The sequence below is a fragment of the Canis lupus genome, chromosome X (genome assembly GCF_048164855.1).
Source record: "Canis lupus baileyi chromosome X, mCanLup2.hap1, whole genome shotgun sequence".
NCBI lineage: Eukaryota > Metazoa > Chordata > Mammalia > Carnivora > Canidae > Canis > Canis lupus.
In genome coordinates, this window is record NC_132876.1 from 111,320,526 (window position 1) to 111,343,791 (window position 23,266).

General features: G+C 42.5%; 1 protein-coding gene and 1 long non-coding RNA gene across 4 annotated transcripts in view; one reads left to right on the top strand and one right to left on the bottom strand.

The window, feature by feature from the left end:
* NHS (NHS actin remodeling regulator) overlaps positions 1-23,266 on the bottom strand; it is a 346,900-nt gene that overhangs the window by 56,340 nt on the left and 267,294 nt on the right. The gene's annotated exons all lie outside the window — the stretch shown is intronic.
* Positions 1-23,266, top strand: part of LOC140628349 (uncharacterized) — a 65,633-nt gene that overhangs the window by 28,187 nt on the left and 14,180 nt on the right. The gene's annotated exons all lie outside the window — the stretch shown is intronic.

Sequence of the window (23,266 nt, forward strand, 5' to 3'; positions counted from 1 at the left end):
CTCCACTCCTCCATCTCCACCTTTCTACAATAGGTAACCCCAAGTTAAAGCATACATTAGCAATCATAAAATAAGTGTAAAGAAGTTCTGTAAAATTCTTTCCTCATTATCAAATATTAAGTTATTTGAAAAAAGCATTCTTTGATACCACTGCTTTGCTAATGCCCTAAAGACATTCTTAGTGTGCCTACTGGGCAAGCCAGTGCTGAGTTTCTGGGCTGCAAAACTCTGCCTGCTGCTCATGACTGTGGATTCGCAGATGCAAAGACTAACACAGGAGTTCCAGCACAGGCAGCCAAGTCATGGTTCCTGGGAAGAACCAGCTCTCTCAGTGACAGCCTCAGGACTAGGAATTCTCACCTCTCCCCATCCAGTCTTTTTCTTTATCTGCTGAGACGCTATAATGGATTTCTGCCATGCATTAGCAGGTGAACATTTCACTCATCAGTTGCCACAATTGTGTTTATCTCTTAGACGGAGAAGGGAAGGAAAACTCTTTAATCCTTTTGCTTTCAGTTTTGTCCTTTGGTTACAGAGCATTAACTAGTATTATGTGTCCATTGGAGGCAGACATACAGGCACTAATGCCGCTCTTCCAGGGGAAAACTCCCATTTTCCTTCTTAAAATTTATTCCTTTCTCTAAGTAACAGTTCAACGAAAGCTGAATACACTCATTCATAAATTCATTGCACCACTGCCATTTATTTCAAAGCTGTCCCACATCTTCAGGCTCACCATGCCCCCCTTTCTTCCCTAACAATTACACTGTGGCTCAGCCTTGGAAGCTAGTGGTCTTAGGACTCCCAGTGATGTTTGTTCTCATAAAAATGACACAAAGAGCAGCAATAAGGTTTCTCCTCTGCTTATTTGGATACATCGAGACCCCTGCCCCCACCCTGTGGGAGGCAGAATTCTAGGATAGCCCCCAAGATTCCTGTCCTCTCATGTATGTGCCCTGTGAATTACATTGCCTATACTCAGGGTGGTGGGGGACCACACAGGGTACAAACATGAGAAGACAGGCAATGGGGATTTTAAGATCCTTACTCTGTTGACTTTGAGTTAATCAAAAGGGAGATAATTTTGTTGAGTGTATCTGGCCTAATCAGCTGAGTTCTTAAAAAAAAAAAAAGAAACAAGACAAGAAGCAGCAAAGACTTTCTCTTGCTAGCCCTGAAGAAACAGACTGCCACACTGTAGAGAAGGCTGTGTGGCAAGTAACGGGGGACAACCTCTAGAACCTGAGGTCCTTAGTCCTACAATTTAAAGGAAATGCATTTTGCCAACAACCACTGAGCTTGGGAGAAGCCCCCAGGGCTCAGATGAGAACTCAGCCCCAACCAAAGCCTTGATTGTAGCTCGGTGGGACCCTGGGGAGAGGACCCAGTGAAACTGTGTCCAGACCCCAGACCTGCAAGATAATAAATGGGTGGTATTTTAAGCTGCTAAATCTGTGATATGTTGTTATGCAGTAATAGAACATTAATACACCCTCCCACTATTTTACCTGCTTCCCTAGCACCAGTTGCTTGCCTTGTCTAGTACTTGTCTTCTTCCTTTGTTATTGCTCTTCAAAAAAGGGGTAGATAATGGACTACAATAGGAAATAGGGCTCTATGTCTCATTTTAACCCCTACAGCAGAAAAAAGGTTATTTGTATGTATCATTTCTCCTGTCTAACTAGGCTCTCAGAGAGAGCTCTGGCCACATGCTAACCTGCACATCAGGTGTATTACATTCATGGTATCTTCACACAACCCAAAGATGAAAGTACTGCTCCCATTTTACAGCTAAGGAAACAGACATCAGAGAAAGTACATCAGTTTCCAAAGTCTCATACACCTGGCCCATGGATGATCTGGGACTAGAAACCATCTCTGTTTGGCTTCCAAGCTGCTGCTGCTCTTTCCCAAACCAATACTCAAATGTTTGCCTAAAGTAAGGCTGATTGGGGGCGGGTGTAGAGTAGGCTGTCTGCCACATAAAAAATATCCAGTGCTTCTCAAAATCAAAATAAAAGATTCAGAACTGCTACTGTCTGCATCATCCATAGGACTGGGTATAGCCAAGAACTGAATGAATCTTTCAGAAAGTACCCAGGAGATTTGTCATATTCCAGAAATACAGACACCATAAACCCAAAATGCTGAAAGAGAAAACCATTATAGGAAATGTCCACAGGGCAGTAGAAAGTCTTTATAGACTGAACTTAGTTCATTCCCCTGTCAAACTCTGGATATAATGGAATTGTCTACACCTTGATTCATAGTGATGTATTGAAAGCACAGATCTGGTCACTGGGTTCACCTGAAATGAACTGACTTGGAAGTTGAGGAAAACTAGTGGCTGCCACTCTCCTGAAAAGGCCAGGCCCATTTCTAAGAACAGGAGGAAGCTCATGTTTAGGAACTGTTGTGAAGGGGTTAAAATCAGGAGGGAATTAGAATCTTGCCCTAAGCTTCTCCTGTCCTACCAGGGTTGGTACTTATTAATACTGCCTTCTCTGGGCTGGTCTCATGAACGTCTCACTCCCTTAAAGCTTCATTAGCCCAAAGAGGAATCCAAAATGCTTATCCTTGGCCTGCCTTCCAAGCCTCTGTACCTCAAGTCTCCACCCCTGCCACTGGCTTTCTCCATGGGCTATCCCTTCTTCCTTCCCTCAGGCTTTCCAGAATTTAAAAGGAGTAAGGTGGCAGCTGAAATCAATGTCTGAATGCTATTGTGTAGTGAAAATTTCAGAAAGATGTGCAAACGGATTTAGAAATGGAATTGGCTTTTGGATTTTTAAATGTTCTTAGAGTGCCCACAGGTCAGACTACCCACATCCACCTAACTAACCTTCCTTCCTTCCCTTCTATCCATCACACCCACCCCATGACAAGGATTCCTTGCAAGGAACACATCTCTCCACAAACCCTCCATTCTGATGCCCTGTGACAGAAAGCAGCAGGGAATGTGTTAGCACATTAATACATTAATGAGCATCTGAAAGAGTCAGTGTCACAGATATGTCACCAGTTTGTCCCCCAGGTCCCTGCTATGCTGAAGCCAATCCTCAGCCATCATCAGCTCGGTAAGCAAAACAAAAATCTACTCAGGGCCTTTCTTGCAGCTGCCTGAGCTCTCGGATCTGTTCGGAAGGTAGGGAGGGTTGGGATTTCACCTAGTGCAACCATTCATTCCTGTCTGCCCTTTCTTCCTTGGTAACCAGCCCCTTGCCCACTCTGCTTGGCAGTGTGGAGGAGGGAGCAGGATAAGGAGCACCAAGGCTCCTGCCACTTGTAGAGCAGCCTGATCCAAGAGCCAGGTTCCCAGTCTGTCCCTGATGGACTGCCTTTTCTGTAAAACCACAATAATTCAGACTTGTTCACCCCTATGAACAAAGCATCCAACGTGGACCCCTCAGCATCAGAAAAATCTAGGTTTTCTGGTAAGTTCCAGCATCCTGAAACATTCCAGCACCCATAGCACAGAACATGTCGGTATATTTATTTATATGCTAAAAGGATCTAGAGTGATTTTTTCCCTTAGAGATATTGCCCCAACTTCTAAAACAAAACAATCCTTCATATTAGGAATACTGTTAATTATTGCTACTACTGTTGTTGCTGTCTTCATGTATGACATCCCATGGAAAGATCACTAGAGGCATTGGTTCTACTTGCAGTTCGGTACCCTCGTGCAAGTCATGGAAACTTCCCAGGATCCAGTTCCTCATCTTTACAAATGAGGGTTTGGACTCTTTACAACTGAGTCCTGTCCTGCTCTGTTTATGCTTCTATTTTCTACCAGTCATCAGAGTAAGTGAGGTTGCATCATCCATCCAGAAGGACTCTGCATTCAAGCAATGGCAGGATGCTAAGACCCTGAACTCTGGGCCAGAAAGATGGCGGTTTATCACAGTGGCAGTAGATCCAGAACAAATGACTAAACTCTTTGGGCCTCTGTGCCCTCCTCTGTGAAGTGTGAATCTTAGAGCCTTGCCTTCTTGGAGTGGCTCTGAGAGTGCAGTGAAATGATAATGCCCTTGCCATGTCCCTGCTCGCTACATATAGTTCCATTTCCTGTACTGGGAACAAAAGAAGACCAAGAGGCCATGATTGGGGTCACAGTTCAAAAGAGGAAAAAGTCTGGAGCTCACGAAGTTTCTTGTTTCTTTATTTGCCTGTCTTGGTGAGTGAAGTATAAACAAAGATGAGGCCACTAGAGATCATTTTTTGGGGCAGAGCCCTTACAATCTGGAAGCTAGAAAGAAGGCTGCCCACAACCTGAGCCTGTGGTCTCTCTGACAGGTTGCATGTCCCCAGTGTCTGGTACTGGTTTACTGGGGCAGCATTCAGTGTAATGACTTGGAGATGCTAATTGTCCACATTGCTTTCAGAGCTGCAGCACTATACATTCTCGGAAGCGGTTTATAATTTACGTGTTTATCTTTAGGTCACTCTGCTCCCATGTTCTACACCGTGCACTTCCTCCAGAATGTAAGCACATAGCCATCTGTTCCAGCTCAGCTATTGTTTTAAGAAAATTCCTTTAGGCATCCAGCGGAGTCATTGAATTCTACTGCTGGAAGGGACCTCGGAAATTATGGAGTTTTGTGTTTTTTCAGACCATAGGGCATGACCTATTAGTGGACCGTGAAATCCATTCAGCAGGTCAAGACTAGTATTTTTTAAACAACGAAATAGAATACAGTAGAATAGAAAATACCAAAATGCATTGCATGTAGTAAGTATTGTTTTGTGAAGCTATTGTTTCTGTCACATGTGTGTGCATGCTGGTAAAAATGTGTTTCTGGCTCTGGATAGCAGTCAACACACTGAAAGCTACTGTTTAGGCCACCCCTCTCATGTACTAATGAGGAAATCAAGATTCAAAGATTTGACCCAAGATCACAGAGCTGATTTTTGGCAGAGGCAAAACCAAAGGTCAGGTCTCCTGACCAATACGCTTCCCTTGGCAACTCTTCCTCCTGTGCCATCCTGGCTACTTCACCCTTCATCTGTCCTGGTCATTATTTGCTACCCATTACATCTGTCATGGTATACTTCCAAAACAAAGCAAAAACCCAAAACACTTCTCATCTGTTCTCTAAGGAATCGGCCATTTTTATTTTAGGATTCCAGAAGCACTTCAGCCACGTGAGCTGAAAACAAGTTCCCCTGGGAGGTTGGCGCTGCCAGTCAGCAGACCACATATTGAGCAGCACTAGTTTAAGGAATGAGAGACCAAGGCAACAAGGTAGGCATTAGGGTGAATAATATGAAATTAGTGGTATTCAACTGTTTTGCTCTACAAAAACTATCTGAATAGCTCAATTTAATAATTAGGTCAACCTCAAGGTTAGCTTTGCCAGAAAGGACATCATGTTCTTAGTAGTAAAGTGCTTCCTTTCCAGCAACCTGGACTGAAAATGACCAGCCCATCACTAAGAGGTGACACATTTGTTCCAGTTTTCAAGGCATGCGTGCCTGAGCTTAAATCAGAGGGGGCAGGGATGGGAGCTTGGCTCAACACTTGTTTCACCAGCCTCACACCCCTTTAAAGACACAAGGGCAGTTTTACAAGTTTGCAAACAGGTTTCAGTAAAGAAAGAATAACACTGATCAGAAATAAGGAAGTTGATCTTTCAGGAGAACCAAATGGAAAGTTAAGAAATACTGCCAAGATTTAGGCAAGATAAGAAGCTTTTGCACAGCAAAGGATACAGTCAACAAAACTAAAAGACAACCTACAGAATGGGAGAAGATGTTTGCAAATGACCTATCAGATAAAGGGCTAGTTTCCAAGATCTATAAAGAACTTATTAAACTCAACACCAAAGAAACAAACAATCCAATCATGAAATGGGCAAAAGACATGAAGAGAAATCTCACAGAGGAAGACATAGACATGGCCAACATGCACATGAGAAAATGCTCTGCATCACTTGCCATCAGGGAAATACAAATCAAAACCACAATGAGATACCACCTCACACAAGTGAGAATGGGGCAAATTAACAAGGCAGGAAACCACAAATGTTGGAGAGGATGCGGAGAAAAGGAAACCCTCTTACACTGTTGGTGGGAATGTGAACTGGTGCAGCCACTCTGGAAAACTGTGTGGAGGTTCCTCAAAGAGTTAAAAATATACCTGCCCTACGACCCAGCAATTGCACTGTTGGGGATTTACCCCAAAGATACAAATGCAATGAAACGCCGGGACACCTGCACCCCGATGTTTATAGCAGCAATGGCCACGATAGCCAAACTGTGGAAGGAGCCTCAGTGTCCAACGAAAGATGAATGGATAAAGAAGATGTGGTTTATGTATACAATGGAATATTACTCAGCTATTAGAAACGACAAATACCCACCATTTGCTTCAACGTGGATGGAATTGGAGGGTATTATGCTGAGTGAAGTAAGTCAGTCGGAGAAGGACAAACATTATATGTTCTCATTCATTTGGGGAATATAAATAATAGTGAAAGGGAATATAAGGGAAGGGAGAAGAAATGTGTGGGAAATATCAGAAAGGGAGACAGAACGTAAAGACTGCTAACTCTGGGAAACGAACTAGGGGTGGTAGAAGGGGAGGAGGGTGGGGGGTGGGAGTGATTGGGTGACGGGCACTGGGGGTTATTCTGTATGTTAGTAAATTGAACACCAATAAAAAATAAATTAAAAAAAAAGAAAGAAAAGGGTGAATGTCACAAATCTGTTTTCACTATTTGCAAAGAGCCGGATGAGGTTGGTTGCAGGGAAGACCACAAGTATCATCCTTTGGTAGGTACTCTGTTTTCCTTGAAATTCAAACAGGAAAATGGAGAGGAAAGAAGGCATTCTGCCCACAAAGATGAATATGGGGTTTTAAAGTCCCTTCATTTCTGCTCAAACTACAGATGAGAGGTCATGAACATGGGTACCTTTGACATTCCAGGGAAGAAAGTGGAGCTGGAATGGGAGAGGCAGGTCAGAAAAAGCATGTGAAAGTCACCCTTCTGTTTCAGGAGACACTGCACACAGCTACTGGATGTTAGAGGAAAGGGTTCTATTTTCAATATGGTACATGGAGTCCCTTGTCTTCTTGGACAGATGCCCTTGGTTTATTTAAATTGTGAAGCAATAAGGTATTTAGCACGTGATACCCAATTCTATATGCTAATAAATCTCTTCTCCTAGGTAGAGATTAGGCTCTTAAAATTTACTTAGAGATCATCAGTGACAATGGAAAATTTAAAAAATACTTCAAAAGGCCCCACATACCACCTCCACTGCACTTACTTAGAATTATTATTTGCTAATTAGTATTTCTGTAGATAGAGGAGAAGTAATGCCCTTTATTGGGCCAACAAAGAAGCTATAAATCCATGAGCCTGCAAGCCAAAAGAAATTCTTTTCCAAGGACCTTTCCACTCCAAAAGCCTAGATATTTATAATGAATTCTATGTTCTCTATAAAAGACAAAGTATGAGCTGTATGAGTGGAGAACACTTACTGCATGATATATTGAGTCTGATCAGAGAAGATGTGTTCTCTTATGACTTGGTTAGCCTTAGTCTAGCTGAGTATGCTGTGATACTGAGAGAGGCCCACTCTCCATGGATAGTGGCTCTTTCCCTCTTTATTTGCCCTTGAAAGACAGACTCAGAGAATGAAGAGTTTGGGTTTCCCCACAACAGGCGTTGAGACAAAGATTCAGGTCCAGGTTTATTTCGGAGGTAATTCTAGGGCGCCACCAATAGGAGGTATTGGGGGAAGTGAGAAAAGAAAAGGAAGAAAACCGATAAAGTGTGCACTCTTGAGTACTATGGGTAACCGGGGCTATCTCCTTTGGGAGCTGGTGAACACGCACTGTAGAGGCGAGGGAGTTGGGAGTATTTATCTACCAATTCCTGTCAGTCATTGGTTGAGGGTTGCCTAGGCACCAGAGCAATATTTCCCTGGTACTTCTAGAAAAGCAGGCTCCCTGGCCAGAGAAAGCCCTCAAACAACAAATGCAGTTCCTAGGAGCTATAAATCAGGCTTCTGTGCACTGAAGTGATAAGAGTGAGGGAATATGGTCAGAGTACCAATAGTCTTGGGGGATTTAGGAATGTAATCCTCACAGCACACAAACATGTGCATTTCAAATATGGGATGTCTTGATTGTGCTGCTAATTTTAAAAGCTCCCCAATGCCAAAATAGCTCAAAATGGATCTGTTGTCAAAATCCCTAAAGTGTAGCAGTGAGGAAGACTGGTCAGACAGCTCTGGATTCTAGTAGGAACATCAGCTGAGAGAGCTTTGGCTTGGAGGCCTGTCTCGAGGAGGCTGCCTTCTGCAAGGGTGTGGACTAGGCACCCTTGTTATCCCCAGGGTCCTGCCTCCTGTGTGGCATTGACTTGGGCCTCTCAAGGTCTGTTTCCTCCTCTGTCAGAGTTTCAGGTATGATAAGGTATGTCAGGTTCATCTTGCATATTTGCTGCTCCAGACCTGGAATTAGCCCTTTCTCCAAGAAGCCCTGGCTCTCCTCAAAGGGAGAGCTTTAAGAGACCACATTCTGCATGCCAGGGGTATTCACTGTTGCTGGGTTGTCATTGACTCCACACTTCTTCAACAGAGCTAGAGAATATGTAAGTTTTAGAAGGTGAAGCTAAATCATGAGTTCAAACTGCTATTTCTAATTCAAATCAAAGATTATAGGTTTTAATTTAACTGTCTTGATTTTATAATTGATCTCTTTTATGCTGAAAATCTTGATTCTTAATGACAGTGGCACAATTTCTTGTTTGAATAGTCTCAAAATGACTACAATAAGACAACTGAATTCCGTTTTAGGTTTCTTTATGTTTTTCTTTTATCTTTAGGATATTTTCTACTGGAAATGGAGTGCTTTGTTTAAAAGTCACATGAAATGATTGAAGGTGTTGAATACAATGATTGTGAAGGTCCTGTATATTCTATGAGTGTATAAAAAGAAAACTGAGAGACTCCTGGCTAACCTATACAGGTAGATCCAGTTCTTAAATAGGGGAATCTATCTAAAGTTTCTGTATTGTTAATTTGTAGCTTATTTGAGAAAAACATACACGCATTCTTGCCCTTCTACTCATCTGCCCCATGGGTTGCAATATTTAGAAATCTGGGAGTTCCTTCTCTTCCTCCCTTCTCTCTTGGGAACTCTGCCATTGGCCCTTGGAGGAGCTGGATTGGCTTTGTTGAATAACAGCACAGAGGAACCCATGTGGTGATGAGGAGAGCCTTTGATCTCCAGAAGACTTGAAAACTCAAGCCTGGAGGTCTTGGCATTTATCCCAGAGATCAAACACATATGTTGGCACCTGCAGGGAAAAGGGAAATGAACTAGCCATTTTTGAATCCAGAGCCTATGATAGAAACTCCATAAGCAATGACAGAACCTACTGAAGGCCACAGGCCCATCAGAAGCTATGCATAGCCTCTCTGGGGATCTCCCTACCAAGCATTTGGGAGAGTGGACCACACACAGGGATCAGACCACTTCACCTATGAATAACTCCAAATAAGCCCAAATATCAAGACTAGGCTAAAGCATATGAAACTGATAAAATAATTGGTTGGATATTGTTAATTGCATACGGTTCAACTTTATAGCTCTTAAATAAGCAAATTAGGATCCAAAAACTTCAATAATCTTTCAAAATAGATAAATGACACCTTATTTCTCCCTCCCAGGTTCAAGGAATTTGTTTTGTTTCTCTTCTCAGGTTGATTTACTAAGGTAAGGAGGCAGTCAGAAGTGAGAGGAGAAGAGAGAAAAAAGTTATAGCAGGCAACTGATTCTAGAGGGTCCCATTAAAGGACTAGGGCCTTGGGCCCAGTGCTGGCTGACATGGTTCAGAGGCTTACCAGAAGATCTCAACCCGAGTATCTCAAAGTATACTGGAGTCCCTGTCTAATCACACTTGGGTCTGGGAAACAGAATGTGTCACCTCTTATTAAGTTCAAGGTATTGTGCAGACGCACTTTAAGGAGAAAGAGAAACCATTGGTGCCCTTGAGAATTTATAACCTAGTAGCCACATTAAACAGATTAGATGATAATCCCATGTGGGATCACATGTGTACCCTGAGAGAGGCACAGAATGCCATGCAGTTTCAACAGAAATGCTCTGTGGCTCAGGAAGGGGTATGGGGAAGAGGTATGAAGTGGGAGGAGGCCGATGGATAAGATTAGCAGTGAGGTTGGAAAATGCTGGAGGAGAACTACATATAATCTCCATTTTGTGGTAAAAAGGATTTGAATACTGGCAGTTCCTATGAGACAACCCAGGTTGGAAAGAATCGTTGTGAGTCCCAGGAGCAGCTCTCTGCAGCTGGACCAGGAGTTTGTGAAGCAGGGCAGGTGGGAGGGAAGGGTTAGCGGCCATCAAGGGGAGGAGACGCCACCACTTAGTGAGCATATGTGTGAACCGGGCACTTGGTTAGGCTCTTAATAGAGGTAATCTCATTTGGTTCCCACAGTAAACCCAGGAAGCACAATTGATTATCTGCAATTTACTGAATAGGTGCAGAGATGTTAAGAAACTTGCCCAAGGGCCCAAAGTTCTAAATGCTAGACCTAGGACTTGAAGTGAGTACATCTGATTCCAAAGCCCCACACTACTTTCTGCCTCAATATCCTACTTTCTAACTCTGCTCACTGCTCCTCACAGGAGCAGATGTCTATGTGGGAAGAATGGTCATCCCAGAAAGGGAGACTGAAGTTGTTCAGTGGAAAGCCCTGGTGGCCAGGATGAGGGATCTGCTATATAACCAGAAGTATCTTAGTTGTCCCCAAAGCATAGCTCAGCATAACCTGTTTGAGGATAGAGGCGGACTTTATTGTGTATTTTTTGCATCCTCTAGCTAAGCAACTGTCTAGAACATTGACCTATACGTTACAGGAGCTCAACTATGTAGGCCTCAACTCTATAAATGGTTCAATCTATATATCTTGGGGCTTTTTCTGTCTCCTTTTAATTTATCAGCTTTCTTTCCCTGATCCCTTTCCTCCCAGATAAATTGTATTCAGATGCAGCCCAAGTTGCACCTCCTCCATGAAGCCATTTAAGACCCCCATGGACCAGTTGGTTCATTCATTCATAGAACAGTTAGTGATTAAGGACCTGCAATGTGCCACACACTGTGGCACTGGGATATGATGCTGGACATATATCCCACTGGGAGATGGTGCTGGACATTATACACAATCCTTATCCTGTGGAACATACATCCAGGTAGGAAGAATACCAGAAATAAAGTAGATTAATAAGGAAGGATGTAATCAGGTAGTAATAAGCACTTCGATGAGGGGGATGTGAGAGAAAGCAAGGCTAGTGGGATGCATGGCATGGAGGAAAGGACAGTGGATAGCTAATGACCCATAAGGCCTGAGATTTACCACCAGGCATCAGAGATACCAAGGTAAGAGAGTAAGAGGGTCACTGTCCATATGCAACTGACCTTTAGTGGAGTGACCTCTTCCTCTAGCTCAGCATGGCAGTCTAGCCTAGCTGATTACTCAAAGTCATTTCCTCTTCTTCCTGGGCACAAAACTAGACTACATTTCCTAGCCTCCTTGCAGTGGGGTGTGGCCGTGTGTTAAGGTCTAGCAGTAGAATGTGGACAGAAGTGATTTGCACCACCTCCTGCACAACCCATAAAGACCTCCCACACATTCTCCTTCATATTCTTGAGACCTTAGAAGCCACGTACTGAAGATTAGGTATACTCATAAGACAAAAGGAGCTTGAATCCTTGAACTCTGGCTAGGAGAGGAGATACCCACCAATGAAGACAAACCAACTTTAGATATTCTGCAAGTTGTGAATAAACCTGAATTTTATTAAGCCATTGAGGTATTGAGCGTTATTTGTTCTAGCAGCTTGCACTACACTGATTCACTGAAGTCACTGTCTCACCATGGCTACTCATTCAGGCCTTTCTTGGCCTACAACATGATCCCTATTGTATTACCATTTACCTTTGTACTTTCTATTCGCTTTTCCTTCCAGTAGATCCCATTCCCTCAACTCATATGGCAACGGTGCAATCAGAGGCTTGCTCTTCTTTTTTTCTTTTTTTAAATTTTTTAAAAATTTATTTATGATAGTCACACACAGAGAGAGAGAGAGGCAGAGACATAGGCAGAGGGAGAAGCAGGCTCCATGCACTGGGAGCCCGACGTGGGATTCGATCCCGAGTCTCCAGGATCGCGCCCTGGGCCAAAGGCAGGCGCCAAACCACTGCGCCACCCAGGGATCCCAAGGCTTGCTCTTCTTAAGTGAATGTTTTGTTTGATACCTAATTTGCCCATTAAAGTGGGATTCTCTTTTCATTGCTATATCATGTTAGTGGATGCTTTTATGGCCCTTTAAGTCATTTGTAATTTTAGGTAGGGGAATGATCAATGCTTTCATCTTTTCTCCTTCAGTTTGCTTAGAAGACCTGTTACTAGACTACCACAAAATATAGTCGTTCCCCAAATTATGATCATTTCTGAAATGGTGGGGGACCTGAGTCAATATGGCAATACTATCCATACATGGCTGTAGTTGCTTATACTATTTCTTCTCTAGATTTCAGCACCAAACACAGTATCAGGCATATAGTAAGTGTTCAATAAATGCCTGATGAATGAATGAATGAATGAATGAGGTTATTTGAAGTTGTTCACTACGCTGGTATGCTATGGAAATAATTTGCAAAAGTTTTTGTTCTTCAGAAAACATCTCTGAAGCCACCCTCTCAGTTTATAGTAAGCATTAGCAAAAGCTTATTCTTGAAAACCAGATGCATAGAAGTCAGGCTGAATTACATGTTGCTTTGGAGCATCCACAGCGGGAGGGCACACTAAGTAGGACTCAATTTTCCTGCTCCTCTAAGTGCTGGCTTTTTCTCTACCTTTGCTCTTTCTTCCCGAATTCTACCTCCAAATTATCTCTAGGAGTCTATGAGCAGTCACTCTTTGTCCTGACACACACCTCCCTAAGTCACCTACCCAGTGAAAACAGCAGGCCCCCCCTCCATCCAACACACTGTGCTCTATTTCTCTTCAGTGGCAACTCCCAGGCAATGGATTAGTGCCCAGGAATGTCTATGGCTAGCCCATGCTGAGATGTCTTCTGAGTGCCCCCAGAGCAAGTCACCCAACCCCACATGGGCTTGTGCCTTCAAAGTGCCTGTTGGCCCTGGATAGCAACTCTGAAAGTCACAAAGCAGAGCTTCACTGGTCAGAGACACCAAGGCCAGATCAAGTTGGCAAAAGAACATGATCAGGAAAGGAATGGGCTGTATCCTGCCTTTGAAGTGTAAAGAAATGCTTTTATTGTTTTTCTTTTACACCTTTAGACCCATGCAGCAATAGAAAGTGAGGTTAAAACACAAATGCCACCAACCTGCAAACCAAATGGCATGGGTCAATGACATCAGCCCTAAGACCTGTTTGGAGCCCAAGCAATGGTCCAAGTCACACATAGGATCAGCTTACTTGTTCTACCAATAGATCAACATCAGGAAGGGAAATTTGTGACAGAATTTCACCCACTGCAGAAACAGCTGGCTAATCTGGTCATTCCAGTAATAAATGAGAACCATTTATTATTTCATTACACTCACATCACCTATAAAACACCTTCTAAGCTGACTGTTTCCCAAAGGTTGACAGTGAATTCAATCAAAGGTATAGATTCAGTCCTGTGTAGATATGGGACAGACTTCTTTCAGTGGGATGTTATGGGGTTCCCTTCTGTCATTTCTGCAGGGAATTAAATATTAGGGCAGGGATGTTTATATAAGCAGCTAGTACCTAAACACAACCAGGGAATCTCATTTTACTTAAGAATGAGTTTCAGTCAGTGTTCTGACTTATTTAAAAAATTTTTCCTTCACAAGGTGTCAAACCAATAGCTTTGGTAAGCACAACATTTATTTGCCTTTATTGTCAACCCAGGTAAAGGTTTGTTCTTTCCAGAACAAAAGCCACCTGGGATAAGTGACATTCAGACATGCCGGATTCTTACCTCCCTCACCACTGTCGGCTTACCACTATGCCCTCTCAGGTCTTTTTCAGCTATTGGTTATTGGCTGAAGCCCATTCCAGAAATATGAGTGCTCTCTGTGGTAGGGTGCTCTGCAAATCCACAGAGACCAAGCAAACTGCCATTTCAGGGGCAACAAATTCCAGATGCTCTGTCCTCCTAGGGTGAATTTAAGCCAGTGGCCTGGTGCAGATGGGTCAGGGTCTGAACTGTGGGGCTATCAGAGCCTTTTTAGTGACAAGTATGGATTTGGGGCTTTGGAGTGGGTTGTGTTTATTTAGATACATCTCAAAAGGCTCATGTCAAAAACCGAGAAAATCCCAGTTGAATATTCAATTGTTAGTGAGGACTCAAAGATTGTCAGGCCCTTCCTTTGCCTCCTTCCCTGGACTGCACTTCATCAATCTTACTCCACTTCCTTTCTCTGTCCCCTTCACATTCCTTTCCCTATTGTCTTGGTTGAGGGCCTGGGCTCTCTAATAGACCAAGGCTAGCCTGACCTTTTTGGGTATGTTACTTTTCCATCCTGTAAAGAAACTCCACTTTTGGTGGTTTTTTTCCACTTGGTATATGAGGTAAAGGTTATAGCTATCATGGCCATGACAAGAATAAAATCCTTGAGTACTCAGGAAAATCAGACCAAGAAACTGGAATGACTGATCATTCTCTGGTCTTCATTGTTTATGCATTAAAAAAAAAAAAAACAAAAACAACCGGGACACAAAGGCAAAAATAAACTATTGGGAGTACATCAAAATAAAAAGCTTCTGCACATGGGATGCCTGGATGGCTCAGTGGTTGAGCATCTGCCTTCAGCTCAGGCGGTGATCCTGGAGTCCTAGGATTGAGTCCTGCATCGAGTTCCCTGCATGGAGCCTGCTTCTCCCTCTGCCCATGTCTCTGCCTCTCTCTCTCTTTCTCTCTTTCTCTCTCTCCCTCTCTCTCTGTCTCTCGTGAATAAATAAAATCTTTTTTAAAAGCTTCTGCACAATGAAGGAAACAATCAACAAAACTAAAAGGCAACCTATGGAATGGGAGAAGATATTTGCAAATGACATATCCAATAAAGGGTTAGTATCCAAAATATATAAAGAACTAATCAACACCCAAAGAACAAATAATCCAATGAAAAAACAGGCAGAAGACATGAACAGACATTTTTCCAAAGACATCCAGATGGCCAACAGACACATGAGAAGATGCTCAACATCACTCATCATCAGGGAAATAGAAATCAAAACTACAATGAGCTATCACCTCACACCTGTCAGAATGGCTAAGCTCAACAATGTAAGAAACAACAGGTATTGGCTGGCAAGCATGCAGAGAAAAAGGAACCCTCATGCACCGTTGGTGGGAATGCAAACTGGTGCGGCCACTGTGGAAAACAGTATGGAGGTTCCTCAAAAAAGTTTAAAAAAATCCAGTAATCATATTACTGGGAATTTACCCAAAGAATACAAGAACACTAACTCAAAGGGATACATGCACCCCAATGTTTACAGTAATATTATTTACAATAGGCAAGATATGGAAGCAACTCAACTGTCCATCGATTGGTGAACGAATAAAGAACGGTATACACAGACATACACATACAATGGAGTACTATTTAGCCATCAAAAAGAATTAAATCTTGCCATTTGCAACGACATGGATGGAGCTAGAGTACAATGCTAAGCAAAATATGTCGAAGAAAGACAAATATATAATTTCATTCATGTGGAATTTAAGAAACAAATGAGGAAAGGGGAAAAAAAGAGACACAAACAAAGAAACAGACTCTGAGCTCTAGAGAACTAAAGGTTACCAGAGGGGAGGGGAGCGGGAGGATGGGTGAAACAGGTGATGGGGATGAAAAAGGGCACTTGTTGTGATGAGCACCAGCTGATGTATGGAAGTGCTGAATCACTATATTGCACACCTGAAACTAATACCTCACTGTGTTAACTGGAATTAAAATAAAAACTTTCAAAAAAGCAAAAACAACAAATATTAATCAGGCACCTGCCATGACCCTCCCCTGTGAAATGATCACCTTTGTTCCTGCAACTTCTGCCCTGCTTCTCCCACACTTTCATGTGCTGATGATAATGATGATGTCAACAACAAGTTTCTATCTTTCTCTGAATATTCACTCATTGAACAAATGACTACTGAGCATCCACTGAGTGCTCTTCCTACCTGAGGCACTGAGAAACATATGGGGTCTCTGTCTTCCTGGAGCTTGCTGTCTAGCAGGAGAGACAGATAAACATACAGATATAATATCAGGTGGCATAAATTCTGTGAGGAAGTCAGAAAGTGGGGTAAGGGGATAAAGAGTGATGGGGTTGCTGTTTTGAAGAGGGTGGCATAGCAGATAAGCTCAGTGCCTTGCCAGCATCACCTTGGCACTCCAAACGCTGCTTCCCATGACCTTCTGAGACTCTCTGGGGGGTGGTTTTTCTCCTGGAGATGGGAGAACGCTGGGTTACAAGCAGGGCAAGAAGTATTAGAGAATGCATGCCCCTGGGAGCAGCCCTCCACAATTTCAGACCTCCTCCTCCGAGGTTAAGCGAACTCAGAAGTGTGGTCTCCACCTCTCCCGGATTTCCTCAGCAGGACTGAGTTCCAAGCTGCCACGCGGTGCTTGCTTCATAGCACGACTCTATCACATCTGTTCCCTCCCCTCCCCTCCCCTCCCCTCCCCTCTCCCCAACAGGCGTTACTTGCTTTGCTTGCCCCAGGAAACCACTTGTACTCCAGTCCTTGTCCCAAGGTCTCCTTCTGGGGGAACCCAAACTTAAGGTCGGTGGTTAGGGAAGGCTTCTCTCAAAGGTGACATCTGAGCAGATCCTTCATCTGGTGAAGCAGGGAGCGAAGGGGAGAGGTGCAGAAAGAAAAATGCAAGCAGAGAGAGCAGCCAAAGCAAAGGCTCCTCGGTGGGATCACATTTGAGTGTCTGAGGAACAGCAACGCCAGAGTGCAGGAACAGAATGAATGAGGGAAGGGGCAGTAGACAATGGCTTTCTTACGTTCTTCATTTATAGTTACAATACCTCTGTTAGTCCTTTCTGTCACTCTTTCCTCCAGTTGGTTCACTTCCCATTTCTCTGGTGGCTCATTTTATGAGAGTTCTGCCATTTTATTTGCATTTGTTATTTCACTCTATTTAAATGCATCTACCACTGATTGGTGCCTGGAAACAGGGAGACAGTCCACAGCCCTACTCAGGGAGGCAGCTTCCAGGGGGAAAGGAACAGGCTTTCTGCAGTGCCTCCTCCCTCCCCCAATTTTTTTTTTTTAAGATGGAGAAGGCTTACTTTCTCCTGTTTCTTCACCATCACTATCAGCAACAGCACCATTTCTTGAGAACCCACTGCGTGTCAAACTTGGAGCCATTTGCTTGGCCCTCATCATCTCTGCCCTCCTACCAACTCTGAAAACCAAACAGTAACTACCTTCTTCCTCCTATTTCACCAGGAAGGCAACCTTCTTCCTTCCTCCTATTTCACTCTCCTGCAGCAGACAAGGTGCTCACACTTCTGGCTACACGTGACACACCCCAGCAGCAAAATCCTGTGGCTGTCGTGCCCTCACCATGCATTCCAGGCTCTGTTGAGGTGGCTGCTTTGATCCTGGAACAGGAGACTCCAGATCACAGAGGATACGGAGTTCTCTTTAGGCAGCTGGCATGAGCTTAGCACAGATGCCTCCCAGAGCAGGATTGCTTTGCTGCCTCCCAGGAGGTTTATCATCAAAACTTCTTGCCCTGACCCACATTGTGCCTCTCTCCATTTGGGCTTCTGGAGCTACCAGGGAACCGACAGCGGAGTCTATTAGTGCTTCGTTCTGCTCACAGTTCCTTCTGGAGGAGTTGGCATCTAAAAATTAGGTAGCAATATGCAGGCCCTGAGGTGGTAACTGTTAAGGCCTAAAAGGCAGGCCAGGGAGACTGAACTCTATTGGCAGAACTGGTCTGTGGTCTGTGTGGGAAATCCTCTGTAAGGCTCTTCTTGTCTCTAGGGATTAGGTTTCTCCCAGGCTGGAAGCAGTAACAGTTGCCAGGGCTCCCTTTTCCTCCATCCTAATTGTCCTTAGTGCTTACCAAATATCTGTGTGTGCATCTATAGTCTCCATCTTCCTAGGTAGCTGGATTGGGGCCAAATGACAGAGTGTCAGCTACTAGCCAGTGAGATGTGGGCAGAAGCAGTGTACACCATTTATGCAGGCTTGGTCCTTACAAGACCTCCCTAAAACCTTGCCGCTCTCTTTGCCTCTGCTCCTGGGGCTACGTGCTTTAGGCTTATGTCAGACTTTGTATGATGAAGAAATAGGACTTTTATTATGTTAAAGTGCTGAGCTTTGTTGGTTTATGTGTTAACAGAGCATAACATAGCCTATCCTAAGTAATGCAGTTTTCCTGTACTCTGCCTTTCATTCATTCAGTCGCTCTTTCAGATAGCCTTCATTCACTTGGTATTGATTGTCTACTCCATGCTAGGCACTAGTACTTTAGCATGAATATACTTTAGGGGAAGCCTGGATGGCTCAGTGGTTAAGCTCTGCCTTCGGCTAAGGGTGTGAGCCTGGAGTCCCAGGATCGAGTCCCACATCGGGCTCCCTGAGGGGAGCCTGCTTCTCCCTCTGCCTATGTCTCTGCCTCTCTCTGTGTCTCTCTCATGAATAAATAAATAAAGTCTTTAAAACAATGAATATACTGGGGAGCCCGGGTGGCTCAGTGGTTTAGTGCTGCCTTCAGCCCAGGGCCTGATCCTGGAGACCCAGGATCAAGTCCCATGTCAGGCTCCCTGCATGGAGCCTGCTTCTCCCTCTGCCTCTCTCTATCTGTGTGTCTCTCATGAATAAATAAATAAAATCTTTTTTATTTATTTATTTATTTATTTTAATTTTTTATTTATTTATGATAGTCACAGAGAGAGAGAGAGGCATAGACACAGGCAGAGGGAGAAGCAGGCTCCATGCACCGGGAGCCCGACGTGGGATTCGATCCCGGGTCTCCAGGATCGCGCCCTGGGCCAAAGGCAGGCGCTAAACCGCTGTGCCACCCAGGGATCCCTAAAATCTTTTTTAAAAGAAAAAAATGAACATACTTTAGGTTCTTCTCCTCAAGGTGCTGGATGTCTAGGTAAAGAAGTAGATATGGGAACAGAGGCAATAACACAATGAGGTAAGTGTGTACTAGGTGCATAACACTGTGTTGTGTGCAGCAAAATAAATATTCAGAGGCCCTATCTTGAGAAAACTTCAAGCACTTTATTCTTCCCAGCTTTATTCTTTATCAGACTCCTTTCACTGAGGCAGTGCTTACCCCTGCACACTGCACCAGTTCTAAAAGATCTGCATTTACTGCCATTCTGCTTTCTACCTGTCTATTACTCCAAATCCATCTACCTGGAGTACCATGTCCATAGGTCACATCCCTGCTTGGAAATCATCCAGGGCTTTTTCATTGCCTACATAAAGTCCAAACTCCTCAATATGGTGTTGATCTAGGTCTGAAGCTATTTAACATTATTTTCCATTTCTCTTTTACCCAAAATTTCTCTTTCAACCTGATTGTTACAGTCCAGGTACTGCAACCCACTGCAGATCCTACTCCATGTCTTTCCTCACACCATTCTTTCACTACAACTCCCCTCTCGTCTAAGTCCCTTTTCTACAAGTATCACCTCAAGTGCTACCCTTTGGTGTTTCTCCTTACTCTAGTCTACAGTATTAATATATTCAACAACTTAGATGAAATGGATAATTCCTTTTAAAAAACTGGCAGGAGAAATAGAAAATATAAATAGAGAACTTGAATTTTTTATCTATCATCTATCTATCTATCTATCTATTATCTATCATCTATCTATTTGAGAGAGAAAGCTGGAGACAGAGCACGAGTGGAAGGGGAAGGGCAGAGGGAAAAGCAGACTCCCCACTGACCAGGGAGCCTGATGTAGGGCTTGACCCAGGACCCTGGGGTCATGACCTGAGCTGAAAGTAGATGCTTAACTGACTGAGCCACCCGGGTGCCCCAAGAATGTGAATTCTTAATCAAAACCTTTCCCACAAAGAAAATTCCAGGCTCAGATGGCTTTATCAGTGAGTTCCATAAAACATTTTAGGAAGAAATAATACTAATTTACACAAATTCCTTCAGAAAACATAGAAGGAGGGAATATTTCCCAACTCACTCTATGAAGTCTTGATACCAAAACCAGATAGGGTCATCTCTAAAAAATCTATAGCTACCACCATATTTAATGATGAAACACTGACTGCATTCCCCTAAGACTGGAAAGAAATCAAACATCTACTCTCACTACTGTAATAAAACACAAGAAAGTAAGTAGTAAATATTGTTATTATCAGACAAGATAATTGGGTAGGTTAAAAACCCTATGGAATCTATAAAAACTGGTAGCATTAAGAGTGAATTTAGAAAAGTCACTGGATGTAAGGTCAATATAAGCTATATTATATTCAGGGATCAGAGGACATTGTTAAAAATGTGTATCCTCCCCAAATGTACTAACAGATTTAAATCGATGGCCAATCAGAACCCCAGCGTTTTTATCTGAAGAAATTCATGAGCTGATTCTAAAATGCTTATGGAAATGAATAGGTTCTGGAATAGCTGAAATGATCTTGAGAGGGAAGAACAAATCTGGAGGATTCATACTACTTGATTTCAAGACTTACTATAAATCTACAGCAGTCAAGACAGTGTGGTTTTGGCAAGAGTGTAGACCTATAGATCAATGGAGCAGAACAGAGAGTCCAGAAATTGACTCACAAAGCTGCGTGTTTTTGTTTTTGTTTTTTTTTCTTTAGAAAAGGTGTTAATTCAATGGGAGAAAAAAAGATTTTTTTTTTTTTTACGCATGGTTCTGGAACAACTGAATATACATATGAGAAAAAACTGAATTTTGACCCCCACCTTACTCCAAATACAAGAAGTAATTATAGAAGGATCATAGCCCTAAACATAAAAGCTAGACCTATAAAACGTCTGAAAGAAAATGCAGGAGAAAATCTTCATGAACTTGAGGGAAGCAGATTTCTTTGACAGGCCTCAAAAGGGACTAGCCATAAAAGAAAATACTGATGAATTGGACTCTTTGTCAAAAATTTAAAAATCCTACTCACCAAAAGAACATTACTGGGAAATAAAATTGGCAAGGCAGACTAGGAATAAATATTTGTAATCCATGTATCTGACAGAGAACTTTCAGTTGGAATATATAAAGAGCTACTACAAATCAATAATAAAAAGACAAAGAACCCAATTAAAAATAAGAAAAGGGATTAACTAGACATTTCAGAAGAAAATATATGAATGTCTAATAAGTACATTAAAAGGTATTCAACATTATTTGTCATCAGAGAAATTCAAATTAAAATCACAGTGAGATACCATTTCACATCCACCAGGATAGCTGCTAATATATCAATTGCTGGCAAGGATAAAGAGCAACTAGAACTCTGATAAATTGATGGTGGGAGTGTAAAACGGTATAATCATTTTGGAGTAATCTCTGCCAGTTCCTTATAAAACTAAATGTACATGTACCCTATGACTAAGCAATTTTATTCCTATTTATCCAGGAGAAATGAAAACATAAATCCACAAAAAGATGTGTACAAAAATATTCTCAGCAGCTTTATTCATAATAGCCCCAACCTGGATACAGCCCAACTAAATGGATAAACTGTGCTAGATTTCTATAATGGATTACTTCTTGCCAATAAAAAAGAAAAAGGAATGAACTACTGATACTTATAACAATATGGGTAAATTTGAAAAATATTTTGCTGAAAGAGGCCAGACATTGTTTTTAAAGATTTTATTTATTCATTTATTAGAGAGAGAGAACAGGGGAGAGGAGGAGGGGGATAGAGAGAGAATCTCCAGCAGACTCGTGCTGAGCATGGTGCCTGATGTGGGGCTCGATCTCACGACTGTGAGATCATGACCTGAGCTGAAACCAAGAGTGGGATGCTCAACCCATGGAGCCCCCCAGGTGCCCTGAGGCCAGACATTTAAAAAAATGTTACTGTAGGGGTGCCTACACGTCGGGTGCTGTGCTCATGGGGAGTCTGCTTGAGGATTCTCCCTCTGTCTCTCCTTCTGCCCCTTCCCCCACATTTGCTTGCCCTCTTTCTCAAATAAATCTTTAAGAAATCATACTATATGATTCCATTTATATGAGGCTCTTGAACAGGCAAATCTACTCTATATGAAATCAGCATAATAGTTGCTAAAGTGGGTGGAAGATTAGAAAGGGGTACTAACAATTTTGGAGGTAATGGAAATGTACTATATATCATTTCAGGAGGTGGTTACAGACATGTATATGTCAGAGCTCATGGAACTCAACCCTTAAATCTTGTATATAGCTTAATTGTATTTAGGTTATATTTTAATAAAAAAAATTACTCCCAACCCCTCCCCAAAACACTGTGTTGGGTGCTACTGTACTATACTGTTATTCATTATTTTCATACATGGTTATCCATTTTAAACTCTCTCAGATCCCTCACATAATAGGTGGGACTCCATATTTGTTGAATGAATGAATCAGTAATAATTGAACAGTATAAAAGGGAAAGGAAAAGTAAAGAAAAATTAGAGTATGACATGATACACATTTATAATGTTTTTGTTTTCCTACGAGTCAACACCATTTCAAACACAAGTCCCTGTCTCCCAACACAAAACAATAGCCCAATATCTAAGACATCTTGCTTTTATTTACAATAAGAGAGGATGCAAGGAAATAAGAGAAAGCTTTTGTCTCTTGTATTTTGTGGTAACACCACATAATTATTACTCTATTTCTTAACTCTAGTGAGATAGACCAAAAGACATCTGATGAATCACCTTTTCATTCATAAAACCCTGCTTATATCTTTCATCGCTTTTATCCTCCTAGAATAATAGCAGAGAAACAGTACTTGATGGGCCTGCATTATCAGACGCTATTGGAAAGGTCTAGATAAGAGTGCTGAACCACCTATTAGTATTCTGCATGCAAACCCTTCTCTATAACCCAGAGTCATCCGTTTCCTGGCAACCCTCAAAATTTCATTCTCATTGAATTGCTAGATCTTTATCAAAATATAATTATAGCCTTAATTTGAAAGATAAATTTTGATTGCCAGTGCCATGCCCAAAGGAAGAAATAATCAGGTGGGAGAACACTTAGGCACGATTGTTAACCATATAATCAATGTCATGAATCACCC